This window comes from Bison bison, unplaced genomic scaffold, assembly GCF_000754665.1.
Source record: "Bison bison bison isolate TAMUID 2011002044 unplaced genomic scaffold, Bison_UMD1.0 scf7180017864508, whole genome shotgun sequence".
In the NCBI taxonomy this organism is placed as follows: domain Eukaryota; kingdom Metazoa; phylum Chordata; class Mammalia; order Artiodactyla; family Bovidae; genus Bison; species Bison bison.
The window spans coordinates 15,341,413-15,359,966 of NW_011495064.1; the positions used below are offsets into that span (position 1 = coordinate 15,341,413).

The following is an 18,554-nucleotide window of genomic DNA, read 5'->3' on the forward strand; positions in this document are numbered from 1 at the left end:
ATGAACTGGAAGGATATATACTAAGTTCATGACCGTGGTCACTTTCGGGAATGTGGGAATGTAAAGTCAGTTCAGATGAGGAGAAAGTCTGAGTCAAGTGTGAACGATAAGTACATGAGTGTTTGTTTTAGTAGTTTCCGTACTATTTGGCATTTTTAAAATTATGTTTACCCATTCCTCCAAAAATACTATTAAAAGTCAGAAAAAGTTTTACTTTACACATTCAGTGTACAAAATGAGACACAACTAAATAAAAAATGTGATGCCTGGAATCTTATTTTAAAAATCAAAATAATAGGTATGTTTTATAAATAAAATACACTTAAGATTTATATAGCACTCTTCTTGCTAAGCTTCACAACTACAGGCTCATTTTTTCCCATAAAAACCATAAACAAGGAAATAAAATCATTATCCTCATTATCCATTTACAGTGAGGGATTTGTTATACACAGAGGAAGACTAACATGCCCAAAATCTTTCAACAAGTTGTTGTGGGCACCAATTTCTTTTCTGATGCTACACTGAGTACATGGTACTTCCCTGATTATAAATAGAACCACTACAGTTCAGAGACTAGTGAATCTACAGATTTTTGTGGCTGGCAGAAAAACTGCAGTTGTCTTTTAGGCATATGGAAGATTTTCTTAGTTTTTGTTTTTTTGCAGATTAGTTACAACAAATTTTATTTTTAAAATTGAAATATTACAAAAGTAATACTTTTAATTTAAAATAAACTCATAATTCCTATTTTTAAAAACTTTGTTTACAAGCTATAAGAGTTCTATATACTTACTCTTTTGGTCAATACGAAGGTCATACAGAGGTGTTCTATATATATCCACACTGGAAAGTGCACATCGAGAAAGGGGCACATGATGAGAAGGCCCAAGGATGAAAATTCTCCGGCTAGGAGATATACAACAAAAAACACAGGACAATTGCACTTCTACACAAACTTTATTAAGTAAAAAGAAAAAAAAGTAATTTTTAAAAATTACGTGTAATACTGTTTTCCTTCTTGATTTCATCACCTACTGTTACATGCTAAATTGTGTTCTCTTGGTATCATACATAAAGTCCACCCCCCTGTACCTTAAAATGGAACCTATTTGGCGATAAGGTCTTTGAAGAGGTGGTTAAGTTAAAGTGAAGTCATTACGGTGAGGCCTGAATTCAATATGACTGGTGTCTTGACAAGAAGAGAAAGAGACACCAAAGGTGCACACATACAAAATGGTAACTGACCACGTGAAGAGACATCAGGAAGACAGCCGTCTGCAAGCCAAGGAAGGGGCCTCATAAGAAACCAACCCTGTCAACACCTTCATCTTGGACTTCTCCAGCATCCAGAATGAGGAGAAAATAAATTTGTTGTTCCAATCACCTAGTTTATGGTGTTTTGTTACGGCAGCACTAGCAAACTAGTGTACCTAATGACTTGCTTCTAAATTAAGTTCAGTTCCTTATCTCTGTCTTTCTGGTGAAAGGGCTTTAAAAGAACCATGTTCAATACCTGGAAATACCAGTTACTAATTATCTACAGTAAACCAATTGACTACGCTTAAAATCACCTCTGTATTCCCAATGGCTAGAACACAGGTTTTCAATAGCTACATTAATTGCATTTTAAACATTCCAGCTATTAAATAAAATCTCAAACACATCCTAAACTTGCCTACAACTTTAATAAAACTACATAACAGTATAAAGTCTGAAAATCCAACATACTACTACAAAGAATTATTCAGATAAAGCTATTTCCACATTTCATCCATGGCAGAGAAGAAAGGCATCTTGTTGAGAAGAACTCAGTGTAATAAGCTTTATCTGTTCCTATTCAAATAGAAGTCATTCCCCAAAACAAAGAAACATAATTATGTGTTCTTTGCACTATAGGCTAAAGAAAAGAATGGGACTAACTTGTAGCTTAAATCTTTACAATCTCTTTCTCTTAAACATCAAGATTAAAATGGATGAATTCTTATTTTATCTCAAACATCTCTACAATCTGAATTCTAAAACTCTCCTTTTTCTCTGTTCTCCCAGATTTATATGAACAAAACTTTCCCCATCACACACATGCTCACAGACAGGAAACTCTAAGAAAAATTAAAATTTTTCTAGAGAAAATTAAAAACTACTCATTGCTCAATTAAGGGACAAAAAGACACCAGAGCTCTACCTGTTTCACATCGAAAACTTGCAGGCCAAGGAATGTGCGCCATATTGCAAAGTATTTATTTTGATAAAATTCTATTACAGGTTAAGAAAATTAACCTATGGTTGGGTGTACCTTACTTGCTATCTGAGGTGTTGGGAGGGTTGGGGGAGCTAGGAAAGATGTAGGTAAGGAAAAGGTGATTCTCAGTTTCGTCCCAAAATCTCCTGAAGAAACTGCAATCCTCAAGATGTCACTCAGAGCAGACACGTAAGACCACAAAGCATTTCTAGTCAGAAACGTAATCCCTTTTCTCACCTCCCCTGCTAATACTCACTTCCTGTCATCATCTCTATGAGCAAATCAATAACGTTTAAGAAAAAAAAAAAAATCAAATCCATAGATTCCTAAATGAACAAAGAGACACCACTATGTTCTCACACCTTAATGGCATATAAATAACACCACACTTTTTAAAATTAAAGTCTAATGTGGGACATAAATAATGGTATATCTGAGTGTTTAGGAAACTTGCTTAAGGACAAGGTACTATATTGGGTTGGCAAAAAAATTCCTTCGGGTTTTTCCACAGGACGTAAGCAGAAAACTCTAACAAACTTTTTGGCCAACCCAGTATGAATTAAGAGCTAAGTAAGGAAAGAAAAGCATTTTTATGATTGAGGAATGTATTTCTAAGAAAAGAAGACTAGAATACTTAAAATCAGAGAACTCCTGGGAATTCAGGATAATTAAAACATGAAATGACTTTTATAATATCAATTGAGACACAGATATATTTCATAGGTAAGTGTAACAAGGTTCTTCCAACGGTGATTACAAGATGAGTATTACTTCAGAAATAAACACCTGAGGTCAGAAAGCCTAACTGCTTCCTCTAATTTAATACGTGGCTATTCATCTTGCTTGAGTTTTCGTCAGACCCAACTGAGATGAAAAGATAAAGCCTAGTTCGGAAAAGAGCTCCCAACAGTCTGAATTACCCAGCTGGGTACCCCAAAGGTTGAAACTCACCCGAAAGCAACATAGTGAAGTTTTGCATTTAGTTAAGAGAGATACCAGGGGAAAAAAGAGATTTAAGTCCCATCAATACAAAACCCTTAAAAGTGATATACCAAAAAACAAACCAAAAAAAGCTAGGTATTGTTGAAAAGAAGGAAAAACAAAATACACATTGAATGAGTACTAATCTCAGACTGAATTTCTGTGTTAGCTATATGCTAAAAGACAATTAACAGCATAAATAAAAAATAACATGTTTTCTCTTTCTTTCCCCCTAGATCGCTAGGTCCATAAACACCTAAGCCATACACATATTTTGGAGAGAAATGGATAATATAAGCATTGGAAGTAATGCCACTTTCTCTCCCTTTAATTAATTACAAAGTGCTTTGTCATAAAGGGGTTACTTTTAAAATATCTGCATATAATCACTGTTACTATACATATAAAAGAAATCTTTAATATGAAAAAATAGGAAAAAAATCAGTAGGCATTCTTTCAGGAAATAATGTAGTTTACACATAATTATACCTCCAGAGAATCCACATTTGTGGAGTTACTAAGACAGTAGTCTGTGCACTCAACACACGAGTTACTTAAATGCCTGTTCTCATAGTCAACTATTTATACTAAATAATGGAACACAAGTAATTTGTTTTTTAATGTTTCATACTAAGTGGAGATATTTTAACTGAAAAATGAAATGTCATGTGGCCCCAAAGAAGATTTCTTTTGGCTCTCTTTTTCTGCCCTGCAAAGTTTTCTGAAAGATACGAATCAAAATCAAGTTACTATCTAAGTAACATCCTGGGTTTCAGTTTTTAAAGTTTCAGTAATAGGAAAAGACTTGGCAACTATAAATATGGGAAAGAACTTAATGTATCATTTTAAAAATTCCTTAAACGGCCAGAGTACTCTTTCTAAAATATGAATCAGATCATATCCCTCTCCCACTTAAAATGTCTTTCAAAGGTTTTTCATGGTCAGAGGATAAAATCCAAAATCCTTAAAACAGGTTCTAAAGTCTCAAATGAACCGGTCCCTCCAGTGTGATTCTCCCCAACTTAGATCACAGTACTTTATACACACTGTCTTTGCAGTGCCCTGATGACAAGGATACCTCTGCCTATTTCAAAGCCTTTTCACATTAATTGCTTCTTTTGCTGGCTTAAGATCATCTCCCCAGAGATGCTATCTCCAATACCTTACCCACAATATAAATCCAATCACCTTGAATTATAGCAGTTCTCAAAGTGTGAACTGTGGATTCCTCAATACCCTTTCAAGGAGTTCACAAAATCAAGACTATTTTCATAATAATACAAAGAAGTTATCTGCCTTTGCAGTGTGTTAACATTTACACTTGTGATACAAAAGTGGGACTGTGTAAACTGCTGGCTACAATAAAGATAATGGAATAAAAATGTACTAGTAGTTATGTATTCTTCACCTTCACCCACGCTGTTTTTTTAAAGCCAGTTTCATTTCATTAAATGCTGAACTCTGAATACAGTTTTATTAAAATATGCTGTATGACAAAATGCATTCAATTTGTGGTAATAAATGCACAAAGTACCTCTGCAACATACAGAAGCATGTCTCAAGGAAAAAGCATTTGTGTGTTTTTGAGTTATGAGCTAAAGTAAACATTTTCCCCATGGAACACAATTTTGAGTTCAAAAAACGACTGCAGAGAAATTGTGGTTATTCCAACTTAGCTAACTGGCAGAAATTTTCTAGAAAACAAACAAAATGAGCCTGACACTTCATAGAAAACATTGGATACATTTGTTGCCAATGATAAACCTGAAACTTTTAAGTGAAAGTTAGGACTTTTACAAAACTTGTATCATTGTGAGATTGACAGCGTCCCAATAATTAAAAATATTTCTAATGAAATTGATGGTGATATTAACAAATGTGATTTTTTTTTTACATTGTATGATGAAATGTCAACATCTGAAAGACCTGCCTAACTCAATGAACAAGTATTTTCAAAATGTCATGTAAGATATCAAAAAATCATGCCAAGGTAAAAGATCCATTCAAAGCCTATGCACAAAAGATGATCCTGGTGGACGTGTAGAGAATGGGAAAGTAAGAATGGAAGCCAGTGTATCAAGTTCAAGCTTCTCTCTTGGACTGTTATTTTTTCTCTATACTTATTATTCCCAAAAGCACGTGTTCTCTATCTTCTCAAAGGACTCTGAAGACATTGCAAATCTCAGGGATAGCCACTTTCAAGAGAATACAACTATGACTGTCAATGATCATTTTCAACACTCAGACCTTCAAATTTATTTATTCAGAATTCAATTCCAATATAATAATTACAAGAATAAGGTGATCACTCACATTACCCATCATTCGTCTTTCTTTTTATTGATAGCCTTTATCACCTCCTCAGTCCTTCCTTTTTACCATTTTTTCCCTTCCATTCTTACTGTCCATCAGCTTATTTAACACACAATTTCCACTTATATCAATATAGACTCTCTATGTACTCCTAGGCCAAATTAATTCTGGGGTACCGTTTCAGTACATATCATCATCAAAAAAATTCTGCCAAACAGGAAAAGGTTTGGAAAAACCTGTTATATGAACTAGCCTTGATTATAGATGGTTTATAGACCAGGGTCAAATAAAGGATGTTTCTAAAAAGCTTTACAATCTAATTTCTACTTCACTCTTATTCATGAAACAAATTAAAATTATACATTAAATATGTACTATGAAATACCTGTTAAAGACTCTCCTCAAATCATCTGGCAATATTATAGTCTATTTATTATTAAAAATTGACTAAAAATAACTTTCAATCAAGGCCTGATAAAATGTGCAGGACAAACTTACTACATAAAAAACAAAGAGAGCAGCTTTTTTAACAATTTGAACAAACTGCTCAAAGGCAAGGAAGTAGGCTAAGGGTGAGATTCTCTTTTTAAACTCATGGCTACTGTGAGTTATTTCTACATCTCACCACGAATGATTATACTTCATCTATGCTAGTACAGGTCTAATCAACCAATCGACATCTGACAGAATTAAAAGTTTCCAGCAGAAATTTTTGAAATTTCACAAGCTTCTTATTTTAGAGAGTGGTATACTAAGCTTTTAAAGTTCACAACTTTCTCATTTTATAGAGTACTATATGACTCAGTCTCAATTTGCCAGGAAGATTTTTTTAAGCTAATTTCAGAGCTGTCATTAAATTATTATAAGATAATATACTTCAAACACCATATTAAATTCATTGTCAGATTCTAAAATAATTCAGATACCTTTTCCTGTCAATGAGAAATTATTCTTCATTCATTAATCAGAATTTAACAAGTACAATAAGAAATTTTCAATTATAAAGTGATTAAAACAGAACAAAGGGCTTTGGATTTTTCTTTAAAAAGTGTTCAACTCCAGGTTTTCAAAGAAAATTTTAAAAAGCAAACTATTTAACTGGTCTTGCTCCTGGACCCACTTCCACTGAGTGCATTCATGGGGGCAGGAGAGGGGCAAACTCGGCTCTGACAGAATCTACCTTGAGACAACATCAGATTCCACAGGTTAAGGGTTCAGTCCTCCAAGAACGTCCCCACAGCCATACCCCACCTCAGATGCCAGTCACAAGCCCAGGTTGTCACTTAGGTTTTACTGATCAGAGATATTGCAACAACCACCTCCTTGAATTTCAATTCAGATGCCAATTAAGTCCAGGTTATTACCTGTACTTCTGACAGACTGATTACAAGTCAGAGGTTCCCATGACCCCCTCCTTGGGTTCAATTTATTTGCTAGAGCAGCTCACAAAACTCAGAAAAACATTTCACTTGCTAGATCATTGGTTTATTATAGAAAGATGTAACTCAGTAACAGCCAGAAGGAAGAAATGCAAAGGGCAGTTTAGGGGAAAGAGCCAGGAATTTCCATGCCCTCTCCAGGCAGGTCACTCTCCCTGAATCTCCACAAGTTCACCAACCTAGAAGCTCTCCAAAGCTTGCCTTTGGGGCTTTTAATCAAGATCATGATTGATTCAACCTCCAGGCCCTCTCCCCTCCCCAGAGGAGGTCAGGAAGTGGGAATGAAAATTCCAACCTTCTAAAACACAGGTTGAATATTCTGGCAACCAGTCCCCATTCTTAGGTGGGGTCCAAAAGTCACTTCATTAACATACAAGAAACACCTTTTTTGTCAATGTCACCACTTAGGAAAGTCCAACGGTTTGGGGAACTACGGAAGGAAACTAAATATATATGTGAAATATATTTTGATCATCTAAATGACCAAATATATATTTCTTACAAAATCACAACAGTGTATTAACAATCTAACATTTCCAGAACTAAATATTTCACCATCAAAGGGAAGGTAATAACCAAATGTTCAGATAATGAAAAACAGTATTAAAGCTTTTTATAACCTACATGTTATAATCAAATTGATAAAAAGTCAAACTCTTAATGAAATCAAATATATAATATGTAAAACAAATTACTTCAGTGACAAAGCAAGTATGATATAATCTCCAATCACCTAATCAAAATGGAATCTAGCTATATTACTTACGTAATAGATGGATCCACTTGTTTGTAAGCATGAGCAGCACAAGACCCACAGTACGTATACCCTGCATGGCTACAAAACAAAAAAATGTTTAACTTAATGATCAGATTCAAAAGCAAATCATTCTGGGAGAAAAATAACTTCTGAAAGAAATATAGTAATTATGGTAAACATAACAGAATTATGTGTATAGATTAAAAAGCAATGTAGGGAATGATGCAACTTCTAGAATAGCACAGGGAACACATGATTGCTCTGTGTTCCAATTTTAAATGTTAAAAAGTATTTTGTAATTTTTTTTTTGATCTAAAAGAAAATTAGATTTAAATTTTTCATGGCTTATTTGAAGTTGCTAATGTAACACTAAGGGGCTTCCCGGGTGGAATCAGTGGTAAAGAATCTGACTGCTAACGGAGGAGATGAAAGAGACTCAGGTTCAAGCCATGGGTTGGGATCCCCTGGAGAAGGGCACTGCAACCCACTCCAGTATTCTTGCCTGGAGAATCCCAGGGACAGAGGAGCCTGGCAGGCTATAGTCCATAAGGTCACAAAAAGTTGGACACAACTGAAGCGACTTAACACGCAATGTAACACTAATAATAAGATGTGAGTTTTTAACATTCCTGTTCAATACCATCAACAGACTATTACATATACAAAAACGATAAGATTAAAAGTAAGTCAAATCAGAGCAAAACAAATACCTTATAAGAAACAGCTCATGTCCCTCTGCATACGCAGAGGTAAGAGACCTGACCTGGCCTTTTGTGTACCACACCCTTTCATTTTCTCTCTCTATTACGCATTCTATCCTTCTCACCCTCTGGTCTTAGCTTTACATTAGTTCTCTGATCACCCATACAATGCCTTCGTTTCAGAACTTCAATTTTCTTTCTTGACTCAAGTTATGTGAGTCCAGAAATATTTTATTTAATGCTTCTAGTGTGTGGGCAGTAAATGTTTAACAAATGGCTCTGCAGGGAAAAAAAAATGTATACATATATACAGAAGCTTATTATAAATTTAACTAAAATAAAAAGATATATATCACACAATTTACAAACAATGAAAAAATATGTAATATCCTTTACTGCAAATTCCGCACAGGCAATTGATTGTCCCAGAATGCTTTCCCTGATTTTAGCTGACCTCTTTAATCATTAGCCAAATAATGACTGCAAATGAAAAGAGTGAAACAATGAAGACATATGTCTGAATTTCACTCATTCAACAACTTGAAAAATGTCTTTGTTTATTAGACAGTAGTTTTTTAAATACGGGAAAGCATATTTTCTTCCTCATTTCTTTGTGCTAGTCACAATTGTAAAGCGATAGACATACCATAAAGTTTAACCTGCATTATTAACTTTTCCCCATTTCTTTTCTTGAGTATAGACATATAATCAACAAAAAATAAAGTCCTGATTTGTAGCAATCTGCCTATTAATGTGGAGTAAATCATTCCTATCATGGCCAATTTCAAGATGCACAGTAAACTGAAAAGACAAAACACAGACTGGGAGAAAATATTTGTAAAGCATATATCTGATAAAGGATTTATATCTAAATATATAAAGAAAAAGCAAATATCTGATATAAGATTTATATCTGATATACAAAGAAATTTCAAAACAACCTAATGCTTTAAAAAGATACAGGTAACTATTTTACAAGACAAAAAGAATTCTGAAGACTGGCTACACAACAATGTGAATGCACTTAACACTACTATACAAATGGTTAAAAACCCTTAAAATGGTAAATTTTATGTTACGTATATTTTATTATGATTTTTTAAAATTTTTAAATAGAAAAAGATGTGAACAGATACTTTCAAAAAGAACACATGGGATGGCAAAAAAGCATACGAGAGAAGGCTCTACATCAGTTAGTCATTAAGGAGAGGCGAATTAAAACCATGAGCTACCACTAAACACCCACTAGAATAAGCAAAAATAAAATGAGTGACCATACCAAGTGTGGCAAGGATGCAGAACTGAAATTCAGTCTGTACTTGTGGAAATGCAAAACAGTACAACTACTCTGGAAAAAATGGTTTGGCGATGTCTTTATTTAAAAAAAAAAAAAAAGCTAAGCATACTTCTGCCATATAACTCCTGCCAGCTATTCCACTCCAAAAAAAAAAAAAGCATTATGTGCACACAAAGATTTATACTCCAATATTCATCCCATTTTTATTTGCAGTAGCCAAAAACAGAAACAGTCAACTATCCCTCAAAAGGTGAACTGATAAACAAATTAAAAAATATCCATACAACAAAGTAACTTTTCAGCAATAAACAGGAACAAACTATTGACACACTCAAAATAATTATGCTTAAAAAAAAGGAATGGCAAAATAAAGAAAAATAAATATGCTGAGTGAGAACACAGACAAAAGTTTCATATTATATGATTCCATTTAAATAATTCTATAATTAAAAATGTTTAATTTTGAAAAAGAATATATACATATATGTGTGTGTAAAAGCGAGTCACTTTGCTGTAGAGCAGAGACTGACCCAATACTGTAAATCAGCTATACTTAAACTAAAAAAATAAATAATTCTAAAAAATAAAAACTATAGTGACAAGAAATCAGTGGACATAGGAGGGTGGGGAGAAGGGCAGAGAGGATAAGAAGGCACAAGGAAACTTCTGAAGATGAGGAGTATGTTCACTGTCTTAATTGTGGTAATGATTTCACAGGTATATACATATTTCAAACTTACATATAAAACTATACACTTTATATGGAGCTGAATGTTAATCATACCCCAATAGAGCTGTTTTAAAAATGGTACTCTCATCTTAACTAAACACAGAAAAAGAGTCACATAAGTCAACCACAGTCATACAAGATAGCAATGTGCATGCTTAATTAGGACTAAGGTACCATGGGACATACGCTAAGCACACTGTAATCACTGAAGGCTTTACTAATCACATTAATGGTGGTCACTCCATTCTCACATCTCTGTCAAGGGAGCCTATCAAGCTGCCTCAATATAGCAATATTCTCACAACCCAATTCTAATTCTAGCCAGAAGGTAATGTAAGTTGTCCTGTGGCTCAGCAAATTCAGTTTTGCTGTCATCCTGTACTAATCTTGATACTCCAGACTAACCAGAGGCTCTATCTGATCCAATTATAACCCCCATCTTTCAGTGCCCAAGACACCAATACCAACTGCTTCAGATTCTTAACACCTGTTCCTCATCTTAACATTACTGGCTCCTTCCAATCAATTCAGAAATACACTGTCTTGCCCTGCCATGTGGACCTTAAAATTCATCTGATCCATCCGGACCTGTCCTGGTCTGTCTCAAACGTGAATGACATTCAGATTTACAACACTACTTTGCTCTTAGTTGTCACTCACTTCACATTCCTCCACTTCTCAATTCTTATATCTTAAACTGGTCCTTTCTTCTTAGATCTGCTTTTCAGACCTTAGTTACTACTTGCTCTTCATGAATTTAAAGGCCCTGAACCCCAATCTATGCTCCAATCTCTAAATCAACCTGTCTTTCTGAGTCTCTCCCGGTTTTACCAATGCTGTTACTACTTAAGCTTAGTTCTTTTTTTAAAATACATATTTTAACTTTTTATCACAACTCAGCGATTAAACACCACCACAGCTGATTAACAACGTTGTGATGTTTCAGATGCATAGCAAAATGACTCAGCCATACATATACATGTATCGGTTCTTCCCCAAACTTCCCTCCTATCCAAGCTGCCACGTAACACTGAGCAGAGCTGCATGTGCTGTACAGTAGGTCCTTGTTGGCTATCCATTTTAAATATAGCAGTGTGTACATATTAATCCCAAACTCCCTAACTATCCCTTCTCCCAACTGAACATCTTTTCATATACCCCTTGGCCATCTGTATGTCTTCTTTGGAGAAATGTCTATTTAGGTCTTCTGCCCTTTTTTTGATTGGGCTGTGTGTTTTGATGATACTGAGGCACATAAGCTACTTGTAGATTTTAGTCAAGTCATTTGCAAATATTTTCTCCCATTCTGTGGGCTGTCTTTTCATATTGTTTATGGTCTCCTTTGCTGTGCAAAAGCTTTTGAATTTAAATAGGTCCCATGTTTGTTTGTTTATTTCTTTTATTTCCATTATTCTGAGAGAGAGACTAAAAGAGATATTGCTGCAATTTATGTCAGAGAGTTATTCTGCCTGTTTTCCTCTAGGAGTTTTACAGTGTCTGGTCTCACATTTAGGCCTTTAATCCATTTAGAGCTTATTTTTACACACAGAGTTAAAGAATGGTTTCACTTTTTTACATGTACCTGTCCAGTTTTCCCAGAACCATTTATTGAAAAGGTTGTCTTTCCTCCATTGTATAATCATGCCTCCTTTGTCATACGTTAATTCGCTGTAAGTGTGTGCGTTCTTAAATGCCAGACTTCTTAGAAACACTAGATTCTTGAAGAACAGGTAGGACAGAAATAGTAAGAGAAGAAGTGTAAGGGCATGCAGGAAGGGAATAAAGGCTGAAGGAAAAACATGAGCAAATGTCCGAATGTATGATGTAAATGAGAAAATATGAAATTGGCCTGAATGCAGTAAGAGAGTAGTACTAAGACAGAATGAGACTCTGACTCAGTATCAAGTCTGGACTTGGTAAAACAAGTTTCTGAAAAGCTGATGTATGCTCTTGAGCAGGGAAGTGACCACGTGAAACTGTCATCGTGTACTGAAACACAAGCACAGAGGACATCAGGGACAGAAGAGTTACATGAAGCTCTCTCGGAAACTGAGGTTTCAGGTAGTAATGTCATGGTCCAGAATGGTGTCAGTGTCAGTGGGAAATGAGAAATCAATGCACTAGAGTCTAAAAAGAAAAACTGACATATCTTAGTGACCACGTAGGAAAAAGAAGAAGAGGGCAGTTATGATTAAGGGTGGTAACTAACGTCTACTAAGTGCTTACCACATGTCAGGCAATCTTCTATGTTAACTCAAAGCATTTCTTTTAATCCCAACAACTCTCTGAAATAGGAGTTACTATTCTTCTCTTTTTATAGGTGAAGAAACTAAAGCGGAAAGGCTAAGAAACTTGCTCAAGGTCATACAGATAGTAAGTGGTACTCCAGGATTCAAAGCCACGCAGTAGAGCTCCAGAACCCTTTCTTAACCACCAAAAGAAACCTTTACATATTTGAAGGAAAAAGGGGAAGGGTCCGTGGAGTTGGAAAAGTAAATGTCCTAACAACTAAATAATAATTCCAGAATCATATATCCTGTAAGACTACAGGGAAAGACGATAGCTTTAATAACATGATTAACTAAAGTAAACTTGTTTCATAATAAGAACTCAGATTTCACGGTTTTAGTCCTTTCTGAAGCTGAAGGCTTAAAAGTATGCTTGAACGAAAGACAAAATAGTGGCAAAGAGAGAGGAATCTTAACCTGGATAAAAAATACATTGCAGTGTATCTTTTTTTAAAAATCATTGAGTATACCATCCCTCTTATCCCCCATAGTGAGGAACTCTACTTACATGAAAGGACTAAGATCACAGTCAAAGAAGACTTTGACTATTACTTTCCTTTATCCTGGCCCAGATATATGGTAAAGAATAAAGTTGTAGTAATTATCATCAATTCTCACCAGTGATCCTCTGTCCCTATACCTTTCTCTTGCTAATATCATCTAATTCTACATGTATGTAGAAAGAGGTTCCACTAAGAGATCACACACAAGAAAGAAGGCTTTGCTAAGGGAATGACTAAGTTATTTTCTTTTGTGCATGACAGCCAGAAGAGCAATGAAAATTTGCACTCTACAGATATTTGACTATGCATCATAAAAGTGTGTCCAAGTCAGTCTTTTTAAAGTTTTTAAAATCCTTAATACAAAGACATCCTTGCTAGCAGTTACAGGTCACTCTGATTCTTAATGTAACTTCTCATGAAAACAAATACAGAATTATACTCTAATATCTATAGTTTGTCATTAGGCTAGAGCTATGCCTCTAAAAACTAATCCTTCTTTTAATGCAGAGTACTTTTGTTTCTCCCTTTACGCCTACATAGCAGACCCTTTGTATCAGCAAGTCCAGTTCCTAACTTACCAGAATTTGTGCCCCTTACAGAGCTGCTATTAAATGAGGATGCAAAGTCACTGTCCATGATCATTCACTGGTTAAGTGACAGTTTTCCATACAGCGACCTTGCAGTGTGATATAATTTAAATTCCTACATCAGGAAAATTACCAATCACTACATGGACTTTCACTTGTATCAACCATGAATGCCAAGAGTCTACAAATATTCTATGAGAGGCTTTTCATCAAAGAGGATATAGGGAATCGTAAAAGAACACTGATTCGACTTCAACAAAGTCAGAATCTAGTAGTCCTAGTTCTACTGAACAGCAGCAAAAAATGCAAAATAAAGACCACACTGGATGAAACGAGAAGACTGGACTAGATGAAATGAGATCTTTTTTTTAAGGGATTTAAGAAAAGTTTGCAACCTTAAGCTATGATCTACAAACCTAGAATCTAAAGTTAAAAACCCCTGTGAACATACACACTACTATGTATGAAACAGACAGCTAATAACAACCTGTTGCAGAGCACAGGCAACTCTACACAACACTCTGTAATGATCTTCATGGGAGAAGAATCTTTAAAAAAAAAAAAGTGAATATATATATATATAACTGATTCACTTTACTGTACCCCTGAAACTAACACAACATTGTAAATTAACTATATGCCAACAAAAATTTGAAAAAAAAAAACAAAACAAAAAAACAACACCTGTGAGCATACAGGATCAAGCTGAGGGACAATTGGCCCCAAACAGTTCACAGAAGCAGCAACCTCCATACTGCCCTCTCAATTTTATTCTGCTGCACCTAACTTTGCATTCTTTCATAGGCATGGTTCAACGGCCCTAAAGATTCCTGCTTCAATAAAAAATACCAGTAGATTGTTATACCCCAAAAATGTCCAAGTAAAACAGCCATTATTCGGGATATTTTATTTTTATAATTGGAACCTCACAAATATTAAGTTAACAGTGTTATGAGCTAAAAAGTCAAGTAAGAATAAACTAACCACAATGTTGCATATTGAGTTTCTTTTACTGCTAGAGTATGTATGATTTGAGATACTGCCATGAATAACCTGCCACTTAACAAGAACTGCATATCTCTAGGAAATTAAATTAACTAGATAATTTATGAAGATTCACTATCTCATGATATACACTGGTAAGAGCTCTATAGGTATGCTTCACTATATACAACCTGGTCTTCTATGTAAATGTTTCTTGGCTTTCAAACCAGTTTTTATACTAAAGGTGATACATGTCCACAGTAAAAAAAAAAAAAAAAAGAAGAAAAAAGTCAAACAATGAAAAAAGGTACAGAATGAAAAGTAAAAGTATCCTTTGTTCCATACTATTCCTGCTAGATTAGCCACTAAGAAATCAAACTCTAACAGACTTTTCTGGTGGTCTAGTGGGTAAGACTCTATGCTGTCAATGTAGAATATGCCATGTTGTATAGCCAAAAACTTAAAAAAAAAAAAAAATCAAACTCTACTGTAAATGTATGGTGGGAGCCTCCAATAGTCATTGTGTGTGTATGCATGCTAAGTCACTTCAGTAGTGCCAGACTCTTTGCAACTCTATGGACTGTAGCCCACCAGGCTCCTCTGTCCATGGGATTCTCCAGGCAAGAATACTGGAGTGGGTTGCCACGCCCTCCTCCAGGGGATCTTCCCGACTCAGGGATGGAACCTGAGTCTCTTATGTTTCCTGCATTGGAGGCAGGTTCTATGCTTTACAGCAAAATATAGCTTCATCATGTAAATTAAGCCCCTTCCATAATCATTGGCTTATATTTTTATATTCAGTAAGAGGTTTCTTAAGTGATGCAGACCTGTACAGATCCATTTTAAGGGTTGCTGAATTATTCAAGAATACTGCAAGATAAACAATTCTGGCATCAAAGTATCTGGCATTCATGGTGGGAGGGCTTTTGGAACTCCTAGTTCATGAGATCATTTCAATATATATCCCTGGGCCACACACTGTCTCCTGTGCCTTAAGTAACCTGTAGTTCTGTTTCAATCAAAGGATAGGATATTTTTTAGTCAAATTTTTTGAATCCTTCTCCCAAATGTGCCTGCTTATATGTCATACAGATTAGAATTCTTTAAGACTGATCAACAGTTAGTTTATGGGTCAATATTTATTTTTCTAATGTCAATAATAAGTGACATTATTCTACTTAATCCACATCAATATAAAAAGGACCAAATGTTTAAGCATCTTTGAAAGTGTGCTACTTAGGTTCTGGGTTTGTCTTTTTAAGGTTCCCCCTGTATGATTTATTCTTATGAAGGCAGAATCTAAGAAAAGGTGGTCCCAGAGAGCTAGAATTTATAAAATTTTAAAAATACATTTTTTATTTTAAATAAATACAGAAATCTTAAAATTTTAAGTTGTCTAATTACTATATAAGTAGTTCTTACAAAGACCTTTCTGTGCCTGTGTCACGTCCAACTCTGTGGCCCCACAGACTTTAGCCATAGCCAGGCTCTTCTGTCCATGACATTTTTCTGGCAAGAATACTGAAGCAGGTTGCCACTTACTCCTCCAGGGGATCTTCCCAACCCAGGGATCAAACTCAAGTCTCCTGTGTCAGGACTCCTGCATTGGCAGGCAGATTCTTTGCAACTGAACCACCTGGAAACCCCTTTATGCCTATTTAACATTAAAATATTTCTACCTTAAAAAAAAAGGAAGGTAACTCTGGAAAAGTTATCTCTGGAAACCATATGATTAGATGAACTTAACTACATTTAAAGTTTTCATATATTAACAAAGTAGAAATTATTTATATATAAACTACAAAGTCACTATATGGCAGAAACATGCACACCAAAGCCAAAACTATTTTCAATATTCATTTTGAAACCTCAGGTAACTTAAGAAATCTTTTACAAAGTATTTGGAACTCAGGCCCAAATATCTCATTTCCCAGACCACTTCCAAAGATTTCAATTTAAAACTAACTACAAGAAGGAAACAAGCATAGCTAGTTTTTCATGAATAACTAACCTCATTTTAACCATAACAGTCAAATATCAGCATAGAAATGGGAATGACAATAGAACATATATTATGATATACTATAAAAAGATGATTACTAAGCTCTCGTTTCTCACCCAACCACGGATCTCACTTATACAAACTTCCCAACTTATCCTTGCATCAATTTTTCTCTACTGGATTGTGTCAACATTATAAACACTTTAATAACTCTTACTTTAAATTGACGCCATATTCCCATTGCCCTGTTTATAAATCCCTCCTTGATTTATAGCAAAATTTCTCCCCCCAAAAAATGTCTATATTCACTGTCTTCATTTCCCTCCTTGATTCTTTCTTGAACCCACTCCAACTGTGCTTTCATCCCCACCACTCCACAGAAATTGTACTAAAATAACCAGCGATCTCCACAGTACCCAATTATCAATTATCAGTCTGCATCTTATTTGACCTACTGGCAAAATTCGACACACCTGATCTCCTCCTCTCTGACACATTTTCGTCCTTTTACTTCCCAGAAACATCACTCACTCTTGGTTTTCCTCCTTCCTCCCTCATCCTCCTTCAAAATCTCCTTTGCAAATATTCATCTTCATCCTGACCTCTAAATAAAGCTGGCTTGCCTAAGGGCTTAGTCTTTGAATTTCTCCTATTTTACTCCCTAATTTACTACAGTCCAATTAGACTTTAAGTGATAAGTTACACACTTAACTGTGTTAAGTGTGATATACCAACACAGCCTAGCCCTTCTTCCCTGTACTCCAAACTCACACATTTAGCTGCCCATTTGCATCTCAACATTAACACAGGGAGAATAAAATGTTAGAGTCTATACAAACACTTAAAATTCCACTCCCCACCTCTACCCTTGTTTTTTCCTTTAATTAATACAAACACAATTCCATCCTTTCAATTTCACAAGCCAAAACTTAAGTCATCCATGACTTTTTCTTCTACTTTATTAGCCCTACCTTCAAAAATATCCAGAATATACTGCTTCTCATCACCTCTACCACTACTCCCAGTCAAAGCCATTATGTCATCTCTTTTCGGTACTAAGAGTAATAAGCCTCCTAAACAGACTCTTTGCCTCCACAAAACAAAAAGTCTAGACCACAGCAAGAGTAATCCCCTGCAAACCTAAGTCAGATGGTATTACTTTTCTGCTTAAAGCTTCTCCATACTTGCCATATAACTTGGAATGAAAACCAAAGCTTTTATGATTTCCTACGAAGCCGCCCCACAGTCAAGCCCCCACTGCCCATCTCAGCCACCGCTCTTCCCCACACACATGCCTCTCCAGCTACACTGGCCTCGCTTTTCCTCAAACACACTAAGCATATTCTGTCGCAGAGCCTCTGTCCTTGCTGCTTCGCAACCTAAACTCTCTTTCCTGGGTATCTGCATAACTCCTCTCTCACATCATTTAGGCTCAATTGTTCTTAACAGGGAGAGTTTTTGTTATTAATCTATATAAACTAGCAACTCCCAACCCATGCTGTCACTCTCAATCTTTTTATCTGCTTTATTTTTCTTAGCGCCCATCTGCACTCGACACAGAAGTATTATTTACTGTCTGCATTCCCCAAATACTAAAAGGCAAGCACTATGAGTAGTGATTTCAATTTATTCAAAGAGCAGCACAAAGAAGACCATCTAGTATTTAGCCTGATAGATATCTGCTGAATGACAAAATAAGTAACAGCAAGTCATTATGCTAAAAGTTTTAT

General features: G+C 35.3%; 1 protein-coding gene across 2 annotated transcripts in view; it reads right to left on the reverse strand.

Moving 5' to 3' along the window:
- MEMO1 (mediator of cell motility 1) overlaps nt 1–18,554 on the reverse strand; it is a 116,918-nt gene that overhangs the window by 46,334 nt on the left and 52,030 nt on the right. For both annotated transcript variants that reach the window (XM_010829811.1, XM_010829810.1), the window contains exons 3-4: nt 7,742–7,810; nt 797–909 (exon numbers count right to left, since the gene is read on the reverse strand). The gene's annotated coding sequence lies outside the window, so the exon portion shown is untranslated. The remainder of the gene's footprint in view (nt 1–796; nt 910–7,741; nt 7,811–18,554) is intronic.